The sequence below is a fragment of the Limulus polyphemus genome, unplaced genomic scaffold (genome assembly GCF_000517525.1).
Source record: "Limulus polyphemus unplaced genomic scaffold, Limulus_polyphemus-2.1.2 Scaffold61, whole genome shotgun sequence".
Lineage (NCBI taxonomy): Eukaryota > Metazoa > Arthropoda > Merostomata > Xiphosura > Limulidae > Limulus > Limulus polyphemus.
In genome coordinates, this window is record NW_013665671.1 from 727,052 (window position 1) to 751,797 (window position 24,746).

Here is a 24,746-nt window from a genome sequence, read left to right on the forward strand (position 1 = left end):
TAACGCCCCCACGGCTGAAAGGGTGAGCATGTTTGGTGGGACGGGGATTCGAACCCGCGACCCTCAGATTGCAAGTCGAGTGTCCTAACCACCTGGCCATGCCGGGCCCAAGTTGTAATAACATTATGAAACGACAATACAATATTATGTATTTCTTATATTTTCTAGAAAATTCTTTATACTGAGTATTTTCATGATTATCTGTATGTAGTTAAGCACAAAGCTATACAATGGGCTATCTGTGCTTTTCCCACCACGAGTATCGAAACCCGTTGTTTAGTGTTATAAGCTTGTAGACATACCGCTGAACTACTGGGGGTAAGTTTTTCTTAATCCATTGGTATTATGTTACGATCGCTTTGACACCACTTTGTTGCGACAATACTGTACTTACACTTTGCTTTCCTTTATTATATCCATCTCCTTTATTTATGTTGTATTTATTCCTATCAGGAATTGATTCATACCAATGTAAACATAACAAACTGCTGTTTATTACTATAATTAATAACATATGAATTTAGAAATAGTTTATGTTTCTTACTGGCAGTATATCAGTTTCTTCCTTCACTTCTCTCTTGGTTTATTTGTTCTCTCTCAAAGCTCCCGGTCTTCCTTTCTTTTATATTTCTTTAAAAAACTGCTCTAAAAACACCTGTTTCCTTGATATCTGATTACAACATCTGATAATCACAGAAGATCCCGTAATCTCCACAGTGGCTGAATAAGAAGGACAGCTTTCACTAATTTCTAATGACTTAGAGTGCTGCAATGCTTTAATCCCATAGAGAATGACCAAAAGTCTGTTGCTTTTTCATCTCTCTCAATTTAAATCGATGTTCCCTACATCTAACGTCATAACAACGTCTCCCATCTCTTCCTGAATGCATCCAACATTGGTTATTCTATTAAATCTCGGCTGTATTTCTGTCTAAATATTATCCAGCATATCATCAGTCTATACATATATCACATTACAATTCATTATCTTTAGCTAGATATTTTATAAACTTCACAGTCTTCTATATACATATCACTACAACGTTAAAAGAGCTTACAGTCTTGTACATCTATATCTATGCACAATTCCCTTCATATTCTACACTTGTTTCACTTTTATCGTTCAGGGTTCAGAACAGTAATTCACAAATTATTACACTTCCATTTATTTGCGTAATCTGACATTCACACACAATATCAGTTTTAACCCCAACTGGATGGATCGTAAGTCCCTCATTTATAGCTAATCTATATTAGTTTTAATCAGAGCGAGGTCACAGGCTGATCTTAAAAACTCAAACGCGAAGTGTCTGCATTCCGATGGCCACTCGCTGGTCAATAAAGTATTGTAAAATTAATTCCTGTAATAACAGACTCCATTACATCAGTTTTCTGTTTCCATTCCTCACTCTGTGAATTGGCGATAATATCTTCATTCATCCTTCTCAGGTTAATACGTAACCCTACCCATCAGTCGTAGGTGAAAAGGGTGAAAATCCTGTTGTAGCTTTGGGGAGACTTCTCTATATAAAAATAGCACAAAAGGTAATATCATATCCCAGTCAATAGGATTCTCTTGTAATATTGCTCTTATGACCTTATTTATCCCATTTGTTATTTCACACATCACATTTGTTTGAAGAGTATAGGGCTCATGGGTTCCATTTTCACTGCTGTCTCCTTCCTTAATTTTTACATTATTTTTGATTGAAAATTGCTGCCTAAATCTGATAAAAATTCTTCAGAAACCGAAGATATATCTACGGGAATATATCACTTTCAGTTCTCACGCTATTTTTTCTGCTTCCATAGAATCTAGGGAACTGCTTCTACATATCTAGTAATAGAATCAACCAAAGTAAGAATATGTTTATTTCCTTTCTCTGTCACTGGAAGTGGTCCGATAATATCGGTTCTAATGAATAAAAAAAAAAGGTTTAGTAATAAATTATAAATTGACCATTTGGTTTTTTACTTTCATAATCCTCTTGTCGGCTTGCTGAAATTCTGGACAGTTCTTTAGATAATTCTCTATATCTCCAAACATATGTAACCATTGGTAGTTGTTGCTCATCCTATCTTTCATTTTAGCTAAGTCTAAATATCCAGCCAATATTGTATTATGCCCAAACTTCAGTACTGTCTGTCTACATTCCTTTGGGAGAACTATTTCTTCCTTACCATTTATTGCATCATTCTCAACTCCAATACTGTCTGTCTTCATTCCTTTAGGAGAACTATTTTATACTTACCATTTATTGCATCATTCTCAACTCCAATACTGTCTGTCTACATTCCTTTAGGAGAACTATTTTATTCTTACCATCTATTGCATCATTCTCATTATATTTACGTCTCAACACTCCTTCCCACTAGTAATAATACTTTTGTCTGAGTTTAGTTACTTCTTGTTCCTCTACAACGGCTTCACTGCGGCATCTATCCAAACTCTCATCTTCTAACTGACACATATTTGTTCTCAATCCATATTCCCTATTCTAAAAGGAGTTAAAAATCCGAAATTATCTGTATTATATATTTGACGATTTACTTATTTACTAACTCCTACCACTGCTTTAGAGTTTTCTTAAGTCTTATTTAGCATTTGCCTGCTTTGGCCACGTGTTACCGCTGTTATTGGTGTATTTTCCAATCCAACAGTTTCTACCTCATTACCAAGCAAAATCAGATGTGGGATGCCATCCGCCACCCCCTATGAATGTTTTATCTTCAAAACTTGATAATTCAATGTGTCGTGTCTTTAGCTACTGGTAAAATATACCGAGCCCCCCCCCCTTCCTCTGCTGCAGTGCTAAACCTAGTAAATCCTAATGTATCACTCGGGAGTTGATTATCTTTTACTTACTCTTCTCAGCAGAGTTTTCCAATACTAGTATTTCCTAACGGCTTGATCATTTATCACCTCTTCTTCTAAATATTTATTAGAAAATGTCTCTCTCTCTCTTCAATACAACACATTACATTCTCCCTTCTTTTGGCAGTTTTTTATCGTGCTTAACAGAATTTAGCCATATGCTCAACTTGGTCACATATATATAATATTTTTGTGGACATTTGTGATTTCTCTCATTATTAAAAAAAAAAATCATTCTATAGAAAGATTCTCTTTACAATTCTTGAGGACAGCTGTTCCAGTTTTACTTGTTTGTGATAAGTAGTTCTATTAGCTTGATTTTCACTCACTTTCAACCCAGTATGGTTTCTCGTCACTAAGCCTTTTTTCAGCTTCTATTTTCAAGCGTTTATTCTCAGCTTTTACATTCATGAGTTTCATTTTTAACTGATTCTTAGCAATTTTTAAATCATTACCCCGATAAACTTCGTGAACACCACTCGCACTTCCCTTAATTTTACAAAACTCAAGTTTAGAAAAATAATCTATTTCGATTCCCGCCTCAAATAAAACATATTTCATCTATTTTCCAATTGATACTCCATGTTATACCCAGTTCTCTACATTTATTTACCAACTGACTTATTTTAGTGATTTCCATTTCTCATTGCTAGAATTAATACTCTACTCTTAAACAATGAACCATAGAACTTATAATCAGTAAGAAGTAACTGAACCACTTTCAAAACCAAAACAGGCAGACAAAAAGAAAATGTAATATTTCTCTCTTTCCCGATCTACTGCTTCATTTAGTCGACTTTCCTCCTCCGCTTTTACTGATGTGGTTTCTACTTCAAACTGTTCTTTCATTGTTGGGTTTCGATTCCTAACGGGTTGATGAATTCCACTTCTGACACCACTTTATTGTAGATTGCTCTGACACCAATTTGTTACGATCGTGCATTAATGCGCTTCGCTTTTCCTTCCTTCGTCCATCAACTTTATTTAGATTGTACCAATGTAAACATAACAAATCGCTGTTTATTACTATAATCAGTAACACATGAATTTAGAAATAGCTTATGTTTCTTACTGGCAGCATATTAATTTCTTCCTTCACCTCTCTCAGTTTACTTGTTCTCTCTTAGAGCTTCCAGTCTTCCTCCCTTTCTTTCGTTGAACTCCAATAATTTATATTCCTTTCTCAAAAAACAAATCGAACACATCTGATTTCCTGATATCGGATTACAATGTTTCATAAACATAAGGAATACAGTAATCTCCACAGTCGCTGACGTAGAGTGTTGTAGCCTCCTAATTGCTGTAACCTCCTAATCCCTTAGTGACTGACCAAAAGACGCTTTCTCACCTCTCTCAACTCAAACCGATGTGACTTTATTTAGATAAAAGTATGAACTACGAAGTAAATACAAACTAATTTCTTAATTTAGTTTAGAATTAAAATTTAAAAAATTAAACACAAGAAAAAACCGCTGCTAAATTCCTAATATAATTATATATATGACATAATTTTAAACTTTTTTGAGAAAAGTATTTTTATAGGTACAAATACAGCTAGTGATATGTGACTTATTTTCAGTAAACAACATAGACATTGACTGTCTAGGTCAAAATTTGCCTTTCATCAAAGTATTTTATTCCAAATGCCTAGCAAGCATAAAAGAACATGCACACAGAGTAACATTTTCTCTTCTTTGAACTATGTTTGCATAAGTCTTACTACACGCATTCAAACATAAATCACATCCTTTATCTTTTCACATAGAAGTACTTGATTGACCCCTAGGTTATCCCAACACTTTAGCCTTTGTTTGAAGAAAACGCCATCAAAGAGCTAAATTAAAGACATATTGAAGTTACATTTATTCACAAAAGCCAACTGGTTTACTCTCTTTTCGGCAGTGGCACAGCGGTATGCCTGCGGACTTACAACGCTAGAATCCGGGTTTCGATACCTGTGGTGGGCAGAGCACAGATAGCCCATTGTGTAGCTATGTGCTTAATTACAAACAAACAAACAAACCTCTTTTCGGACATCGTATTTCTACCAATTATGTTTCAGTTACAGCAATCCGATTTATTGAAATAACATTCATACTTTGTATGAAATATGACTAAATTATTTCAAATAGTTTTGGATAAACATTATTCACATAAAATCAAAAGTTCAACATTACGGAAAACATTAATAAAATAAAATTAGGTCGTAGGACGTTAATGTTCGTATCAAGTAGAGCCTAGCGATTTCGTGATTTCCAGTGGTTGAAATGGTAGTTGTTTGTGATAAAAACAAATGATTTAAGTAATTCTGTTTTCAAGTACAGGTAGAAAAAGTAGAACCGAGTGATGATTATTCTTCATTTGTTCACTACACGAATATGCTCTCAACACTTCAATATTATAAATATGTGTTTTTCTAACAACTATCACTAGACATCGTAACAGTACTATAATAAAAGAGTATTCCTAAGCCAAAAGAAAGTATTAAAATAGGGGACAAGAAATTTAGATTGAATTCTGGCACTTTAAATTCTGTACTCGTAGCATATACTGTCTATGAAACACTAAATTAAACGTTATTGCAAAAGTCGTTATACTTTAGAACTGTTTTTTATTAAAAAACAACAACTTTGTTTAAACAATAAACATATTTGTTTGATATGGAGATTACTCTTCGATATCTATCCGATAAGCTTCAATGTATACATTATAAAGCAGTTTGAAATAGTGTCAAAGAGCCGTTATGGTTTTACTGAGGGAAAGTATCGTTTAACAAATCTTCGGACATTCTTTGAGGATGTTACTGCAAGAGTTGATGAAGGAAATACTGTGGATTTGATTTACCATGATTTTCAGAAAGCGTTTGATAAGGTGCCTCACACAAGACTTGTTACAAAACTTAAATCTGTGGATGTGGGGGAAATGTTATTAAATCAGATAGAAAATTGGCTGAAGAGTAGAAAGCAGAGAGTAGTAATAAATGGAGTTAAATCTTAATGGATCACAGTGTGCCTTAGGGCTCTGTGCTGGGTCTTCTGGTGTTTGTGATTTATATTAATGATATTTACTCTGGAATGACTAAAAAAATTTTGAAATTTGCAGATAACATTACGATTTTTGGGGTAGCTAACTGTATCAAAGATGCTGCAATCTTATAGGAAGAGTTAGATCATTTGATGCATTGGGCCAGTACGTGGCAGATGATGTTTAACTATCTAAAATGTAAGGTGATGCCTGTAGGTTTTCACAATTCAAATCATTGTTACAGTTTAAATGGGAATACATTAAATACTGTGGGTGAAGAAAAATATTTTGGTGTTGTGATGGATTTTGGGTAGCATCTATAGAAATATTGAATACAAGACAAGGGATATTATTGTTTCACTGTAAAGATCACTTGTAAGGCCTCATTTAGTGTACTGTGTACAGTTTTGGGCTACATTTCTCAAGAAGGACATTGAATTATTGGAGAAGGTTCAGAGAAGCGCCACTAGGATGATACTTGGGAGGGTGGGGTTGTCCTTTGAGAAGATACTAAAATTTCTAAACTTGTTTTCTCTGGAGAGGAGAAGGGCAAAGGAGATTTGATTAATATAGATCCATTAAATGTTTTTCTTGTGTATATAGCAGTGAAAACAATAGAAAAAGGGGTCATAAATTCAAATTCTAGCAGCGTAGGAGTCATCTGCAGTTTAGACAGTATTACTTTTCAAAGAGGATGATTGGCTTTTGGAATGAGCTGCCTTCAAGAGTGGTGGAAACAGAAAATTTATCTGAGTTCAAGAAAAGATTGGATGAATACATGAGTAGTAAGGGGTTGTTACAGTTGGGAATAGCTCCTTTTTGTCCCTCTAAAGATTTTAAAAGCAATATAATTGCTGTGCACTATTACTCGACTCCAGATAATCTCCACATTTATAACTATGATACAATGAAATTCCTGGATAGAATATAACTAGAAAAGGAGCGATTTCAGTCACATAAGAACTGCAAGATTCCTGTTTAGAACGAAATGTTTGTAGTGTTGAACATCCTTTTTTCTGTACTAATAATGTCACTTAATACTTTGTTGTAGAAAATAAGCCTATTTATAGGTCTATGTTTACTCTCATAAGTTCTTTGTTAATTATTAAAACAAACTGCATGGTTGGATATAACTTGTCAATATATGTGATTGATAAGAGTATTTGTGTTTTGAAGCATTCGTTTTCAAAATTATATCATATCAGTTTAAGTAAATTTAGACATGAAGTTCATAGTTTATTTGTACCAATTCTAAATGAAACGAAGTGTTTTATATCCAAACTGTTCACTCTGCAAAATGTCAGTTGTTCAAATGTGTGTTTTACCTTTAATTCTCATTAAATTCAAGAAAATTTGAATATCCCTTGGTAAATTTTTTAAGTGTATACCCATGAGTTAACACTCAGAGAGGTATAGGTATTTGATTTTTTAATAATAAATATACAATAAGACTTATCAAGGAATGAAAAGAAGGAGGTGATGTGAAAAACAGCTCTAATTTTAAGATAATTAAACCGAGCGTTCTATAAATGTATACGGCGGAGTACGTTTATACATATTATTCTAGAACTAGAAGCTTTGTGGAATGTATTTTTGGTCGAATTAAAAGATTTTAATATCACAAGTCACCAAGACGTTAGCAACAACAACAATATCACGAGTCACTAAGACGTTAGCAACAACAACAACAAAATGAAAGCTTATGATTGGTATAAAGAATAAAAAACTCTCGAAGCAATGTGCAACGAAAACCAATAAACCTTCATAAAAACGTTTTGTGACTGTACCAAGTGTAAGCTATACTTGAAAATCTACACGACGTATACCTATGTACTATGTACTGCATTATCAACATTATTTGCTCTATTTTAAAAACGATCGTTCGTTATTGCGAAAAAATTCGTAAAACTTTTTATCCATGTGACGATTTGGTTCACAGCTTTAAAACTAAGCTTTAATACACATTTTTCCAAGCTTTCTTAATACCACATTTTGAGCAGGCGTTACTTATAAATAACTATAAGAAACTGTGCTACTCAAATTATATTGGCTGAGTATATTGTGCTGTTCTATATTTTACAATAAATTATATATATACTCTGAGACATTGTTATGCATGTCTTATAGGTTCTGTCGACTATGCAGCTGTTTATAACGGTCCCGAAACATTTTTTACAAGTGGTTTATGTAATGTTATGAAACCATAAAGAACTAAAACCTGGCCTTAAAACGACCCAACTGACGTAATAAAATTTCTTATTTTTAACACAAAGTTTAAATTTTTTCTTACCGTTTGTGGAACAATAAATAATATTTCATGTGCTTGAAGGACCACACTGATAACAAATATTGATACGAGGGTAGTAAAACGCTTCCAGATAATACATATGTAACTTTTAAACAGTTATACTTCACTATCTTATTCGTATAGATACATTTCATTATTCTTGTGGTTTACTGCTTAATAACCCCAGTAGCACTATTTTAGCACTATTTTTCTTTTATCTATTTCATTAGGATCAAGTACCTTTTCACAAGAAACTGAAGAGAGTGAACTGTAGTTTTATTTGTACGTGGAACATCCTTATGTGCTACTAATATTTAAGTTCTAAATAGAGGTTCATTCTGAAAGACAGTGTGTGACCTATTTTATTTGTTGCCCTATATGTGAGATTGCAGTTTATGAGGCTGCTACTAACACTACGAGTATCCTTTTCAGGCAGATAAATTTAACAACCAACAATTTGTTTATTTTCTTTTAAAAATCTAAGAAGTTAATAATTATTTTTGTGAAATTTGAATTCTGATATCTGGTGTTCGGTTGGCAAAGATGTAAATCAGGTTCCTGCTTATTTTAGTTGTACTTTTTGGAACAATAGCGAAAAAGGTAAGATTTAAGGATGATATATAGTTACAGAAAGTATCACACTCATATACATTGTGCATATTATTATCGCCCTCTATAATTGAACTATTGTGTAAACTGATAATTCGTGATTTTCTCTACAAAGTGTTACTCTGAAGTTGCTGCCCAATTCAACTTTATATATATTCAAGTAGTTTCGTTTTTTGATCAAATATACACAGATATGTTTAAAACTTACAATGGCATTTAATGCATTTTATTAAAAACTAAGTTTAAATATTTTATTTTCTAGTGCACCACTAGTAAAAGTATTACATTTGATATTTTCACACCATTTTGATACTTTAGGACCTTTTTGTTATCCAAACAGATTAGAATAATATTTAGAAAATATATTAAACTTTCCATTCTTCAAGTTTGAAATCTGAAGTCATTGAATTAATTAAGATTTAAAAAAGAAAATGTATGTACTGTTAATTGCTGTGGTTGTGTACCTTTGAAAATACGTAGATAGATAGGTGACAATAGAGATAAATACATACATGGAAGAATGAGAGAAAAGATAAGTCATTAGGTAGATATATATATATGATAATTGAATAACTAAATACAGAATTTGTGGCTAGGGTATCTTGAAAGTACAGTTATCTAACTATTACTTAGGCTATCTCGATCGAAATATACATGCAAGTTCTATTGATTCAAAGTTTAGTGTAAAGTGATCATGGTTACAACGAGAGTATGATGGTCGTTTGACCCCCATAAATAAAATTCGAATGTTAAGTAAGTTACTGTTCTAGTATCTTTCCAGATCAGCATATTTAAGTATTGAGTTTGATTAATCTCATCCATGCCATGTTTTACAATCTACTTATGGTAATTACGTAATTATTCAATTATTTCGTCGAACACAAAAATAATAGTTATTTAAATTACAATGTACGTTAATCTGGCAGTGTGTTTACACTTGAAAATGTTATTTTCTGTTTCATCTTTTGTTTAGGTTAACACTTTATATATTTTTTCCTTTGAGCATTTGATTCGTGCTCTATTTTTAAAGGAAAGACTTCGTTGCTAGCAGTATTTTGGAAACATCATTTCTCTACGCTTGCGCGCACTATTAGCTGTTGCTTTTCTTTTAAACTTTAGTAGAATATTTCATAATTCCTAACTTGCATTTTTTTAACGTGCTTTTTCCCCAGTTTAGTAACTAAAGCCCAAATGAAAACTTTTTTTAGTATTCCGAGATAATCTTTAATTTTCGAAATGTCTTTATTTTTTTGCTAGTTTAATGTATATTAATCAATTCAGTATTCAGTACAGTTTTGCTGTATATCTGTGATGATGTACAATGTTGCAATATGACTTTTGCATATTAAAAATAAGGTTCGAAATTTCTATCTTGCATTCTGCACTCATTACATCAAGTATTAATGATGCTCTTAATGTTTTATTTTTGACGTTTATATTTTGTTGGGTTTACAATATATTTTCTGCAAAATAAAGCAGTTTGATCTGAAAAATTGTTCACTGGAAGGTCGTATATTTAAAGCGTCCAAAATGTAGCAAAATATTATTAAACAAATCTAGTATTTACAGCATTAAGTTTTGTTTGTTTGTTGTTAAGTATAAATGTTACAAAATGGGTTATTTTTGCTGTGACCACCAGGGATATGAAAACATTAATTTTTAGCATTATAAGACTTCAAACTTATCGCTGAGCCACTTGGTGTTCCAACAATAAAAACTATTAGTTGTCATATTTTTAGGAACAGTACACTCAACTGGTATTTGAATATATCCGAATAGTTATTTCGCACATGTATCTAATTCATTGAAAACATTTGTCTTATAAAAACTTAAACAGATTTGGATATAAATATTTTGTAAGCATCGGATTAGCTATGGTAGATAGTCATTTAGTTTGAATCGAGTTTTAAGGCAGAGGTTTATTGTTGTAACACAAGTATGTATATTAAAATTCCAAATAAAAATAACTCCATAAAATTGTCTATATTCATACTTTGTGTTAGAGGAACAATTCACGGGTTCGTGAGTTTTAAACATATATTGTTTCTATTTCAATCACTGCGAATTGATATGATCTACAGATGATGTATATTTTTGATTAGTGGCTAACTTCAAATACTTAATGTGTTTCTACAAGTGCAAACAGAACTTTGACTTAAAAGACAACGTGAAACTTTCAAGCTTTCTAACGGTAACAGCAGTTACAGACATTGTATATTTTCTTACTTAAGCTTCATTAAGCTTGTGTGCACAACAAGAAACGCAAGGCAAACGTAATAGGAATGTTAAAAACTTCATTTAAACTTGTTGTAGTTTTACACTAAGACAATACAAAAATAATGAAAACAATAAGTTGGAAAGGCTTGTCTCGAAGTTGAAAAAATGATCTAAATTTGAACTATTCTATATAAATAACATTTCTCTTACTAGATAAAACTAAGACAATACAAAAATAATATAAACAATAAGTTGGAAAGGCTTCTCTCGAAGTTGAATAAATGATCCAAATTTGAACCATTCTATATAAATAACATTTCTCTTACTAGATAAAAATATAATATTTTGTTTCACTTATTGAAAAAACAGATCAAGCAATCAATGATACGTAGGTATGCATCTATGTTTTTCTTAGAGCAAAAACACATTGAGTTATCTGCTGTGTCCACAGAGGGGAATCGAATCATAGACTTACCACTTTCCCACCAGAAAAGTAATAAACATATTTCAAACTTACCTTTCTTATTAGGAAAACATTAGTGTTTTACTTGTATACAAAATTACTGTTCGCATAAATAAGTTAAGGAATTTTACAAAATACAAGTATACTTTCAAGGAATATTATTAAAAGCAAGGAGAAAAAAAAAGAGACATTTTTTTGGGTAATTGATGCATTTTAGGTAAATATTAATATTCAAAAGCTGGTAAAACTGATAACGTTGGTTTAAACGTCAACTGAATCTCGAACCTTGTTCTAGTGTTTATTTTTACAGTGTAATAATATTTGCATTCGAAAACTTTAAAACTGTTAGAGGTGTAATAAGTATGCATTCTCTATTTCACGTAAAAGCGCCTTTGAGTAAACATAAGGCTCTTTACAATGTTAAAAAAACTACATTATTTGTAAACGTAAAAACAAAATAACCTGAGGAATCAAAAATGATCTCACTCTTGTTTCTCTTTGTGCTGGATTGAAATAATCAACCTTACTCTCAAACGTACTGTCAAGTACTTTAAATATTCGCTCGAGGGTTGACACGCAACAGAAGAATAGCCAGAAAGTAGTAGTTAATTTTTAAAAAATATTCAGTATATTTCAATTTGAAATTCCCACAAGGCAGTATCTGCTTTTTAATAGATTTGATTTTATAGAAAGCAGATATAAATCTATGTGTTGATATAGCCTTTACTTTTTAGTCATAAAACTTCAATATGTTATAAATGTGGGTGTTCCTGTTTTATGATACGTCATAAAAGGTTGACCCACCATAATGATGTGTGGCGGTTTAGGCTATTCATACTTGGATATACAGAACCAAAGAGGCAATGATTGCTGTTGAAATTAGGTGAAATGTAGCATAATTGATGTCAAATGTCTTTAACAATTACCGCTGTATTATTAATAGTGAATTTCAAGCTACATTTGAAATATAAAACTAATTCTTGGTGAATATAAACTAATAACACATGAATTCTTAACCCCCTTGCAGTATATCAGAAAATATTGATATTCTATACTGATCTATGGCCAAAGTTTAATATATCAATTTATACTTTAAAAGATATAAAAAGGCCCTACATTCAGAGATTATATTACTTGATTAAACATATATGTATAAATAATATTCTAAAAGTAAGTGCTATTTTTAAATTTTAAAAGTAACATTTTATTCAACGTGATTTTTCTCGATACATTTTAAACGTTTATCTACTTTAAACTTAATTTTGTTCTATTCAGCGATAGCGTTATCCGGAAAGATGTAGTTTCTCAAACGTACTTGCAGGAGCATACTTTGCAGTTATTATAACATTCGAACATTATTTAACTTTATACGAAGTTTCTGCCCTAAGTTCAGAATTTGTAGGAGAGTGGTAGGTTTATTTGACTGTCGCCCGAGTTAATCATAAATATCGAACACCTTATTTCTGTATGATTTTTGAAAAGGTAAAGTTTGTTAAACATTTTTCTAAATCGTCCATAGAAAGGCTTCGGTGTTTGTTACAACAGTTAAAATTCGTTTAGAATTAGTAAGAAACGACACTTTTGTTAGAGAACCGACGTGAGTTTTCACAATTAAATATCTTAGAACCTAAAGAACCGACGTGAGTTTTCACAATTAAATATCTGAGAATCTAGAGAACCGACGTGAGTTTTCACAATTAAATATCTGAGAACCTAGAGAACCGATGTGAGTTTTCACAATTAAATATCTGAGAATCTAGAGAACCGACGTGAGTTTTCACAATTAAATATCTGAAAGTCTAGAGAACCGACATGAGTTTTCACAATTAGATATCTGATAATCTAGAGAACCGACGTGAGTTTTCACAATTAAATATCTGAGAATCTAGAGAACCGACTGAGTTTTCACAATTAAATATCTGAGAATCTAGAGAACCGACGTGAGTTTTCACAATTAAATATCTGAGAATCTAGAGAACCGACGTGAGTTTTCACAATTAGATATCTGAGAATCTAGAGAACCGACATGAGTTTTCACAATTAGATATCTGAGAATCTAGACAACAGACAACAGATACTGAATATAAAAATAGCTATTGCTTAATCTGGCCACATTTTCTATTTGCTTAAAATCATATAAAAGTGTATATAAGGTTATTTTTTTTATCAGTACGTTAAATCGTCTTTTATCCTTAAAATTATGATCAAAGGCCAAACTTTATACTCATTATATAACTACTGTAAAAGTTATATTTCAGTTTTTATAGTGTTGTTAGACTATTCCTAACATATTATATCTTCTATAATATTTTAATAACTAAACCTTTCATGTACGATTAGTTAAAAAATAGCAATAATAATTTAATTGTTTTTCCCAACTCACTTATTATTAGACTTTAATAAAAGAAACCGACGGTCTTTCACCAGAACATTTTCTATAAATTTCACGTGTAATGTATTTTGTATTCTAATACAAAATACTCCTTGTACATTTATAAAGAAAGTAGATAATATGAATGATCCTTTGTGTATTTTTTGTAAAAAAAGAAAAGCAGTGATTTACTAAAGGTTAACATAGACCGCTTTATCACAGTTACACATGTTGCAGTTTTACTGTCACAAAATTCTCATATTCCTCCACTGCATTCAGGCTAATTTAAACTAAAACATGTTTGTGTTCATAAGAGGTTATTAGAAACCTTTCTACGCTAAAAAGAATACAGAAATGTGATATTTGATGTTTTCCATTATTGCACACGATTTATGCATTATGATATATTTTTTCCCACTCAGCTAGAATTTATGTTGACTCAAAGCCTTTCCTTAATAATAATGCACCATGAATTTACACATGAAACAGTCAATGCAAGAAGTTGGACAGAAATTGAATTTTAGGGTACTTGGTGGCTTCAAAAAGACCAGAGCTCTTAACGTTAAAGAACGGTCAAGAGGACTAAAGACAGAAATAGACACTTGTTGCATTTAAAGTAAATCAAGAATAAGATATTTCTGCCCTTTCCATTAATAAAGATAAAGAAACTTCTACGAAACGTTGTTATTTTTACACTGGAAAAGTATATGTTGTTCTATATGCTATTTGTCCACAGCGACGAGTCGAGTCCAGGATTTTAGCATTGTGAGACCGTAAAATCAGCGGTAGACTCTGTAAAATCTATGGTATTGGTTAGTTCATCGCACAATTGACATATACAGATAAGCAAACATATTTGATTTTTCAAAAATAAAATATCGTTATTTAATTTGATCTTCATCCTAGAGAAATTATTTTTTCCAACGATGAGATTAAACTACAAAGGAAACGTTAAGGAAAAGAAAAAACTAAGTTGTAATAATATCTTTGTTCCAAACAATGTATATATAATTACAAAGCGAGAAAAATTGCAATAACGTGTTTTTTCAAAATTTACAAAATGAAAAAAGGAGTTTGTATTTTCTATGCTCTTAAACACTCTGCACTGGAAAATAGGAGAGAATGGCATTGTTACCTAAAATAAAACCTTTAACATTAGAAAATTATCTTGTGAATATCGTCAGTTGGAAACACTTTGTTATTGATTGTTAAGTTCGATTTTCCATCTGTTCAATCGATAAAATCGTAATGTTAATAATTTACTCTTAAGAACATTCTCCACTGGAAAGTTTCTTAATGATATTTAGGTATCTTTTTAATTTTGTGACTTTAATTTAATTCTTTTGTTGTTAAGGATCTTTTTTTTTCATCTACAAATGCTTGACTCTTCATACTTTGAACTAGGTATGGGACAAATAGGAATTCGTTCAGGTATCGGTTCCCGTTGCTGTCGCTACTACTGCCACGATTACCCGTGACATACGTCACAACTAGTGGGCGTGACGATTATTTACACTACATGATGAATGTTTGTATTACGATAACTAGAACTCTCATTCTGTAATGCGTTTAATATTTTGCTTAGAAGCTAATAGAAAGCACAAGTGGGCTGGATGACACAATACCTGTTATGAGTGACGCAAATGTAAGTGGCATGATGCTTGCGTAATATTGTGGGATAATCAAATGATGAAAATGCTGTCAGATAACCCTACACAAAAGTAATTTCCTATTGGATCGGATTCCCTAGGATAGTGTAATATCCGATCGAATCGGCCATTTTCCCCAACCGTAGTTAGTATTGTAATTACTTTTATAACTAATGAAATTCGATTTTTCATAAAACATAAGATAGAATTATATTTGGTTCATGAACGAAATCTTAACGTTTTCTTATACATGAACCTTATTAAGTTAAGCTTATATCATATTTAATTACAAAAGCACCGAGAAACGATAGCAGCACCTTCTAGCGAATGTAAAACCAAAAGAACCTACTGCTTTATAAATCCGTAAACTTACTCCTGGCTCACCGGTATACTTCACCGCATAATTTCTACTACACACATGCAAACAAATTCGATTTTTCAAAAATCTTACAATAAAAAAATCCCGTTTTGAATTTGATCTTCGTGCCCTACAGACCTTTTTCTAAAGATACATACGATATATATGTATTGAAACCTGATTGTAGCGTTATAAGCCCTCAGACTTACCCCTGAGTCACCGGGTTGTATATTGTATGAGTGACAGTGAATCCCATTAAACGCTTCAAATACAAAGTAGCTGGATCAATAGGCTTCTGGTTTTAATAACCAAACATAATGATGAAAAAATTTATTTCATTCTGATATAAAACGTCTTTCACAGGAAATATTAATGAGTAACAACAACACCCATTACTTTAGCAGCAGAGCATCAGCGAAAAGGCTAGAGGCATAATTAACATGTAATATTTAGCGACTGAAATTTATCGATCCACCATAAAGTATATAAGATGCTTAGACTATTTTTCATTTCACCTTAAAAGCCAATTTTTTGAAATATTTTCATGATATAATCTCAGAGGCCTGGCATGGCCTGATGATTATAGCGATAGACTCGTAATCTGCAAGTTGCTGGTTCCAATCCTATCAGCGAACATGTTTGTCCTTTCAGCTATGGGGGCGTTATAATGTGACGGCCAATCCCACTCTTCGTTGGTAAAAGAGTAGCCCAAGAGTTGGCAGTGGGTGATCTTGACTGGCTGCCTTCCCTCTAGTTTATAACTGCTAAATTAGGGACTGCTAGTACAGACAGCTCTCGTGTAGTTTTGCGTGAAATTCTAAACATACCAAATCAATCAATATATGTTGCTTCTATTATATGACACAACAAGATCACAGTTAAAGCTTTTCTTAAGAGGTAAATACTAATTTCCCACGCTTCGCTACTTCAAATAGATCAAACGTTCAACATAATAGATATTTCTTCATTATCAGCAATCATGGGTTTCATGAATGAAACTAGATACAATTATTTGTTTTTTTATTGGATATTTATTGTTGTACATATATCGTGTTTTTGCACGGAAATTACAGCTCCACTCAATTTATTTTGCTATCAATCAAACCAATATTATTCATAAACGGCTAGTTTACACTTAATAATATTCTCATCAATAACTTAACATATCACCCGACAACTGCTTCTAAATACAGTCTTTCAAACATTATAATAGAAAAGCTCCGAAAACTTTCAGCTCATTATTTTAATTCTGCTATTTTTTGTCATACTTTCAATCAAATGCAACATTGTCGATATATATCGGAATAAATGGCTCATGAAAACCTCTTGAGATCAAGACCCATTTTCGTGCTTCTTCAGGTGTTTTTACTGGCTGGATTTTCAATACTCTATTAACAGTCAACTTGAATATCAAAAGATTATTACTACTCCTTCGATTCAAATACTGGGCTTCATAGTGAATTCGATGTTGGTTATGCGTGAGTCACCGGAGATGCAATAGCAAGTCTGTTAAGTCAACCTGATGACCATAGTTTCTAAGATATATCTGATGCTAATTACGTTTCTACGCCTCAGACTAGCCTCACCTCAATCCTCTAAGCACTATGCATATCTGAAATTGTAGAATACATTACTTCTAATAAAATACGCAAGAGTAGTTAAAATAGACATAATAGACATCAATGAATATTTGCTTTCGGTGGCCAAAGTTATGTGCTCAAATGTTAACTAATTAAGCCAATATATAATGTATACGATAAACTTACCAATTATTTTGATGACGTCACAGATGTGTGCGCATCTCAGGTGTCTTTTCCAGTGACGGTAAAATCATTTCACAAAACAACGTCCTTAGGCAAATTGATTTGGCTCTAGTTCATTAATAACAATTAAAATAAAAGATAAACGGTAGTAGTCAAATAATTCGTTACTATATTTAATTATGCTGAAAAATTAACGTATATTTTATATTATCATACAGTTAAATAAACTAAGCTATTCGAACATACTAGATAGAAATCGTGCTTCTTTCAAGGTTAAATATTGACTGAAAACTAAACTCAAGAAAATTTCCTTTCATAATAAAACACTTTGAAAATAGAATATATATATATATTTATTTATTTATAAAAAATACCAAAACAAATACTTCAATTATCGTTTACATTACTAGAAAAATCCGACACGTGAACTTCCTTGAAAAATCTTAGTTGAATAAATGATAGATTAATGTCAAAATAAAAGAATGATATATAGCGTTCATACGAAGTGTAACTTTTGCTTGTACACAAACTAAAATATATAAGTACCTTAGAAAAGATTATTAATACTGTCTGTAGGGTTGGTCTCCTAATAATTATATTTGTAATCGTCTCATTATTTTATTTCATTCAGAAAAATTGTTGATTAAATAAAGGTATTCACACACATATTAACACGCACAATATCATACAATTTTCTGGAAGTTATGAAACATTCCGCAATCAACCCGTGTGCCAATAAGTCGAAGCAGGGCGTAGCTAAGAGATTAGCATGCTTGGATGCGTTCGGAATGTACAAGGTTCGCTCCTCGATACCACTGATCGTGCGCCGCAATTTCAGCTGTGAATGTGATTTATTTGTTTTTTTTTTGTTGTTGAAAACAAAGCTTCAGAATGGAAATATATCTGTGACATGCCCACCGAGGGTATCGAAAACAGATTTATAATGTTATTAGCCCTCAGGCGTACCGCTGAGCCACCTGGAGTGTGTATTGTATGAGTAACAGTTATTTGCTCTAAAAACGGACAAAGATCTGATGTTAAGGACGGTTATGCCAGAAACCTAGGAGTCTCTGAGCTGGCGTAACAAATGTACGCATAAGATGTCATTTAGGTTGAAAATACCATATACCCATAAATTATTTCGCATACAGTATATCTTGCATTTGTTCCAATTCATTTTACTCAAATGATTTAGTTATTACATTGGTTTAGAACTGATTTATCACTAAAAATTTGTTTGAGTAATCAAGGGACTGTATATGATATTTTCAATCTGAACGTTATCTTACGTGGTAAATAAGCTAAACGGTTAAGGTAGATTAGAAACCTCAAGATCCAGTCGTAGCAGTCACTAATTCAGAGCTCTTGGCCAGAGGGTAGGCCAACAGTAAGCAGTACTCGCCGTCCACACGAATACATAAACCAAATAGCTTTTGAAAAGCACCCACAGTTTATATGGCGGAATATGATCATTAGCATATCGCGGGCTTGAACCTTAGAACTTCTGATCCGTAGTCTACTACATTAATCACCAGGCCACACCTGACTTCTAATGGAAGATTTAACTTCAATAACTATAACATACTTCAGTTTCTGAACCTCGATATATTTCAAAGAAGATTAATTTGTGTCTTGTGCAACTGATAAAACCTAAATTTCGTTGTAGAATATTACAATTTAAAAAAAAATAAAAGTAGAAAAAGTCTTATTGATTCTTCCTGAAAAAACATGTGACTACAAATGACTTCATAATTAACATATGTAAATAAAGTCAATTGTTATAATTTAAATGTAAGACCTCTCATGTAAGAAGACAAGTAAACCTGATGCTGCTCAGTAATGGTTGTGAATATGTTACCGTTTACGACAACACACATACAAGTAGTTTAGTTCTTTTTAAATTAGACAAATATTAGAATAAAACCATAACTTTTATTAACTGCCGAACGTTAAATCCTCGTAGAAGGTTATCGTCTAGCTAGAAAACCAAAGAGAAAATATGTAGATGGAAAAACATCACATCAAACATGAGCAAAGAAAATGTCAAATTTTTGGGTGTATGAACATAAACTTAATTAGTTCGATTATATAATAATGATCAATGTACTGTATTAATCTTCTATTTAATATTAATGATCCCAAATAAAACAAAACTTTTACGATTCACCCAAACCAGTTTACTGTTAGAAATATTAAAACTGGGACCATAACACAATAGAATAGTTATTGCATTTGCAAATGCACTATCCTATTTACCCCTTTGTTTTGATGTCTAATTTTTGAAAAAAAGTTTTATATAGGGAAGTAATAAGAAGAGAAGCCAGTCAGTCAGAAGAGAAAGCAACAGTTTCCTTCTTGTTATTTTGTTTCTCAGCTAAAGACATGCGATCACATATGAAATTGACCCTCTGTAAGAGTTCAGGCTCAGCCACATATGTAAAGAGTGTTAAAGTGACAAGATGGAGTATTGATAAGGGAACGTTGTATCAGAAATACAAAGAAACCACATTGTCCCTTAACTCATAGCTTCGTAAGATGGAAACTTAACGAACTAGTTTCTGATTTATTATTTTGTTTCAAAAAGGAAGGAATAAAAGCAAAAGTTAATTTTCTGTATAGAAATAGCAAAAACATACACCAGAAGAAAAAGTACAGTTTTGATATAAAGTATAGTAAGAAAATCACACTTTTAACTGTAACTGTACCTTTCACTGTAACAGGAAAACTCATACATTTGAAAATAGAGTTTAGCAGTAAAATTATATTTCTCGCTGGAAAGTGAAAATAAAAAGAATATACTTTTCTTTTAAGTGTCTCCTCTTATTTTACCTTACTGTAATTCAACGGATTCAGGTAGCGTGAAACACTAGAAGAAAAACATTATGCGTTTCTTGTACTGAATTATACACGATATTCTTCAAGAAAAGTGTGAATACACGATTATTTTCTTTTCTGCTTGCTAGTTCAAAATATTTCCTCTAAAGATATTGTGCTTGTGTAGGAAATAAAGGCGTGTTAACGACATAAATTATTTTTTCTCTTAGATTTTCTTTTAGATATAGATTTGAGTAGCTTAGTTTGAAGACATGAATAGTCATCGTTTATTCATATTAGTGTTTCAATGGTCTACATGTAAAGACTTCAGATCACCAATAAGTTTTCAAAATGCTTTTTCCAAGCTAACCCGTGTAATATTCGGCTGTTTGTGTATTTTGTTGATATATAAATAGATTAATACATAAACGAATACATAAAACACACATATATACATAAATGTGCTACATTGAAATACAAATTTAAGTTAACAACGAAACTAAACAAGTAGTTTTTAAAAATAAATTACGTCTACAATCTTTGCACTTGAAACGCCTACTTCACAAACATATCCAGTGAAGAACTAATAGAAAGTAGTTTGTTGAAGATACTGATAAATGATTAATTTAAATCAGAATTATTCCTCAATATTTCTGAAAGTTAAATGTTTTTTAATTAGATTAGATTTTGAAAACAAAAACACAATTAGTAATACCTTAGTATTTTTTGTTTAGATTATCAACCATGCAAAGTTTGCAAGTGATTATAAGGTACGTTACTTCCACTTATTTAACTCAAGAATTCAACTGATTAAATTTATACTAATTAAGCTCTTTATCTCAAGCTGATATCATTACATGTATATAGAGCTTGATATCATACAGATGGGTATTATTGAGAAGCACACGACTGTTACGTTTAGTTAAATATTCTATTACAATTTAGTTGTGCTAGTTAAATTATCTGAAAAGTGTCATCAATAGTTTATGGAAAGGTCAATAAGTTTACGAACTATATAAATCTAAACATGTGATATACACACACACACAAATACACTTATTCAAAAATGCAGGGTCTACGTTACTAAAAGGTAGTAACATACAGACCTAACGGTTTAGTAATATTAATCATTATGAGTTCATAACTCTAATAATAGAAATGTCGCCTCAGATCCTCAGTGCTTCGAGATTTGATTTTTATAATTGTTAAAGTTAGAAATTAATGAGCTTTTAAAATGTATTGTTATCTTACATCACGAGTGAATTTAACTGTGAAGTTTGACTTTCATAGACGCGTAGATGATTGTATAACGATGTCTTCTTTGTAAATGGTAATTTTACTTCTAAATTTGGTTCTTATTTGATAAAAATAAAACAATACTTATTTAATGAAACATAAAGACTGATGCTACGAACAGACTGGAAAGATCTACATCTGTCAATATCTTGTAGGCGTTTGAATGATTAAAAATATGCAACAAAAGTTTGAAAAACAAACAAACAACACAAAAACTATAGGTTGGTTTGATAGATTGTTTAGGCAGAGTATTCATGATGAAACTAAGTTGAATTGACGGCAACTGCCTGTTGTAGAAACACAAGTGTAAAAGACGACGTTTCGAAAGTCTTCCGCCTTTCGTCGTCCTCTACACTTGTATTTCTACAACAGGCAGTTGCCGTCAATTCAACTTAGTTTCATCAACTTGAATATCAAGTGTTCAAGATTGATAAACCATACACACCGCAACCATTATAGATAATAATAATTTATCTAGACTCTGTTAGAAAACAGTACAATTTACAAGAATGTATGTGATTTCACTTCATATGAACGTTTCTTATATGAATCGTAATTAAACATGTTTCGACCTTCAGATAATAACATGCATTTATTTAGTACTTATTATGTTTTACAGATTTTCATCACGCTACCTCTTGTAACTTGTAATGAAGGACTTTACACTGATTAACTCTTCCATGTCAACAGTATTCTAAGATCTATTATATTGCGTACGTAACTTACAGTTCTAAGGTTCTAAATAATATTTAGTTTCCCTTACACAAACAGTATAAAGATTTAATTACTATAAAACTTGGACATTATTCTTTGTATTTGTCATTATTTCCTCGAATAGAGGGATTTAAACAATAACCCTGATAACATTAAAACTTACCCTGTACTAAAACAAAAATTACCATTCCAAAGAAACCCTGAATAAAAAATACGATTTAGATTTTCCAGCTAATATTATCTTTTTCGAACAGCTAACATTTTCATATTAAGATAATTAAATTATTGTTGTGATTTTTTTATTAAAACCAAATATATTCTCTTCAGTACACATTTAAATATGTCTATATGAAATAAATTGTTATCAATACATCTATTATATTAATTTAAGTACATTATACTTCACAGGTATGTATCTCTTAGTACATATATTTCTTATGGTATGAAATTAGCTTATGAAATGATAACTCATATCTGCTGAATATTTACATTAAAAAATTAAATAAAACTTGTTTACAACTTAGTTAACTTGTTAGCATTACTTTTAGAGTCATTCAATATTTCTATTACATGAAAGGAATAATGATGAACATCGAAAATATGGATTATTTAATTTTTGGACTTATACGATGTAAGTGGAACTGATCACTACCAATAATTCGCTTTCAATTGTGATTCAACCCTTTGTATAGTGTGATTGTAGTGTTACTTGGCTGTAATAAGTGATCAATAATTACAACGTCACATAAAAACATAAAATCAAGGAAAGGAAATGAAACATTAATCAAATATACCAAGTTCTGTGAAATGGAAGTGTATTTGTTGTTCAGGTAATATCTGATTCACTTTTTTATAACAAACAATTTAGTTTTAATTTTCAAGAATTAAGTTAGTTTTGACTAGAGTTATCATTATGTACTGCTTTTGGTAAACATTAAATATAAATATTACCATTTTTTGAACTTATGGAAATGTTAATGATGACCCCTAATAAATCTTACCTGTTACGTTCAAAAAAGGCATGACCAGTATAGAAAGTATATAAATAAGGCATAACAGCATCCAGGTTTACACGTGAGTAGCATCAGTCAGAATGAAGAACACCGCTCTTTGTTCGTTAACTAGAACGCTATGCGTATCAGCCCACCACCAGGGGTAGACTGCCACATATTTCAGCAAACGTTCGCGCAACTTACTCTGTCTATAATGAGTTTATTGATCAGCGGGGCCTGTATTACAAGCAAGACATACGTCAATATATCATGGTAGAGTCTACTGTTGTTCAGAGGAGGGTTAAGTAAAAAAAATCAAGAAAATGGGTAGTTAAAACAACATAGGAACAAATAACTTTCATGCTATGTAGAAGAGTGTAGATATAATACGTACGTAAAACTCTGGTAACTTCGGTATATTTTGCTTTAAGACTGTGTGCAGTAAGGTGCAGAGAAAATTGAAAGGGAAGGGCTCATTAACAGAAATAGCCTACTTTTTGAGTATCGTAAAGCAAGCCTTTTTTTGAGGGGGAGAAGGGTTAGAGAAGACTATAGGGACTGTAGGTTGCTTCTGGTATACATAGCGTAAAACCTTTGATGCAAAGAGATCCTCTTCTATTTTTATTCAATTGGTCTTGTAAACATTTGTATGATCTAAAAAATAAACATAGACCAGTAAAAATTTACATAAAAATGGGAAAACCCGGACATTTTTGATAACAGCCAAATTTTGGGGCCAAAAGCTTCTCATAAGTATATCAGTAACTCGCAAACAATTCAACCAAAATCAACCTTGAGGAAATTTGATTTTTCAGAATTTATAATGATGCCCCCATATAAAATGATGGACGCATAATTTAAACAGTTTGTTCATAACTTCAAAGTTCTTGGAGATAATGAGTGCTATCTTGCTTCTCATCTCAGTTGAAACATTTTGCATCTCTTTTGTAAATTTTGTAGTTCATCAGCATGTCACTGGGCCTCCATTATATGTTGTTTTTGACAGCTACATGACAAAAACTACCAGAGATCTAGAACAATATCGGAGAAAAGTTAAGAAATATTATTTTCCCGGGACTGTTGTGGACAACCAAACGCCACTTCCAGAGAAGCTTTTTTGTCGAATGAGCGAACAAAAGCAAGGATTAATAGATTTGCTTTCTGTTTATCTTCAAAAAGCTGGTATTGGTGTGAGACACGATGGAGATAAAGGTGACACGCTGTTCTTATTATCAGGACAGCCCTTGAATGTGAAATGTCTCACAACGCAGTGCTCTTCGTTGCTGATGATACAGGCATATTTGTTCTCCTGCT

General features: G+C 31.7%; 1 protein-coding gene across 3 annotated transcripts in view; it reads right to left on the reverse strand.

Annotated features, from left to right (window-relative positions):
- Nucleotides 1-23,619, reverse strand: part of LOC106464541 (mucin-12-like) — a 154,946-nt gene extending 131,327 nt beyond the window's left edge. For 2 of the 3 annotated variants that reach the window (XM_022392751.1, XM_022392744.1), the window contains exons 1-2: nt 23,442-23,619; nt 17,620-17,724 (exon numbers count right to left, since the gene is read on the reverse strand). The gene's annotated coding sequence lies outside the window, so the exon portion shown is untranslated. The remainder of the gene's footprint in view (nt 1-17,619; nt 17,725-23,441) is intronic. The other variant, XM_022392737.1, reaches the window with a different exon arrangement.
- Between the last annotated feature and the right edge of the window lie 1,127 nt (nt 23,620-24,746).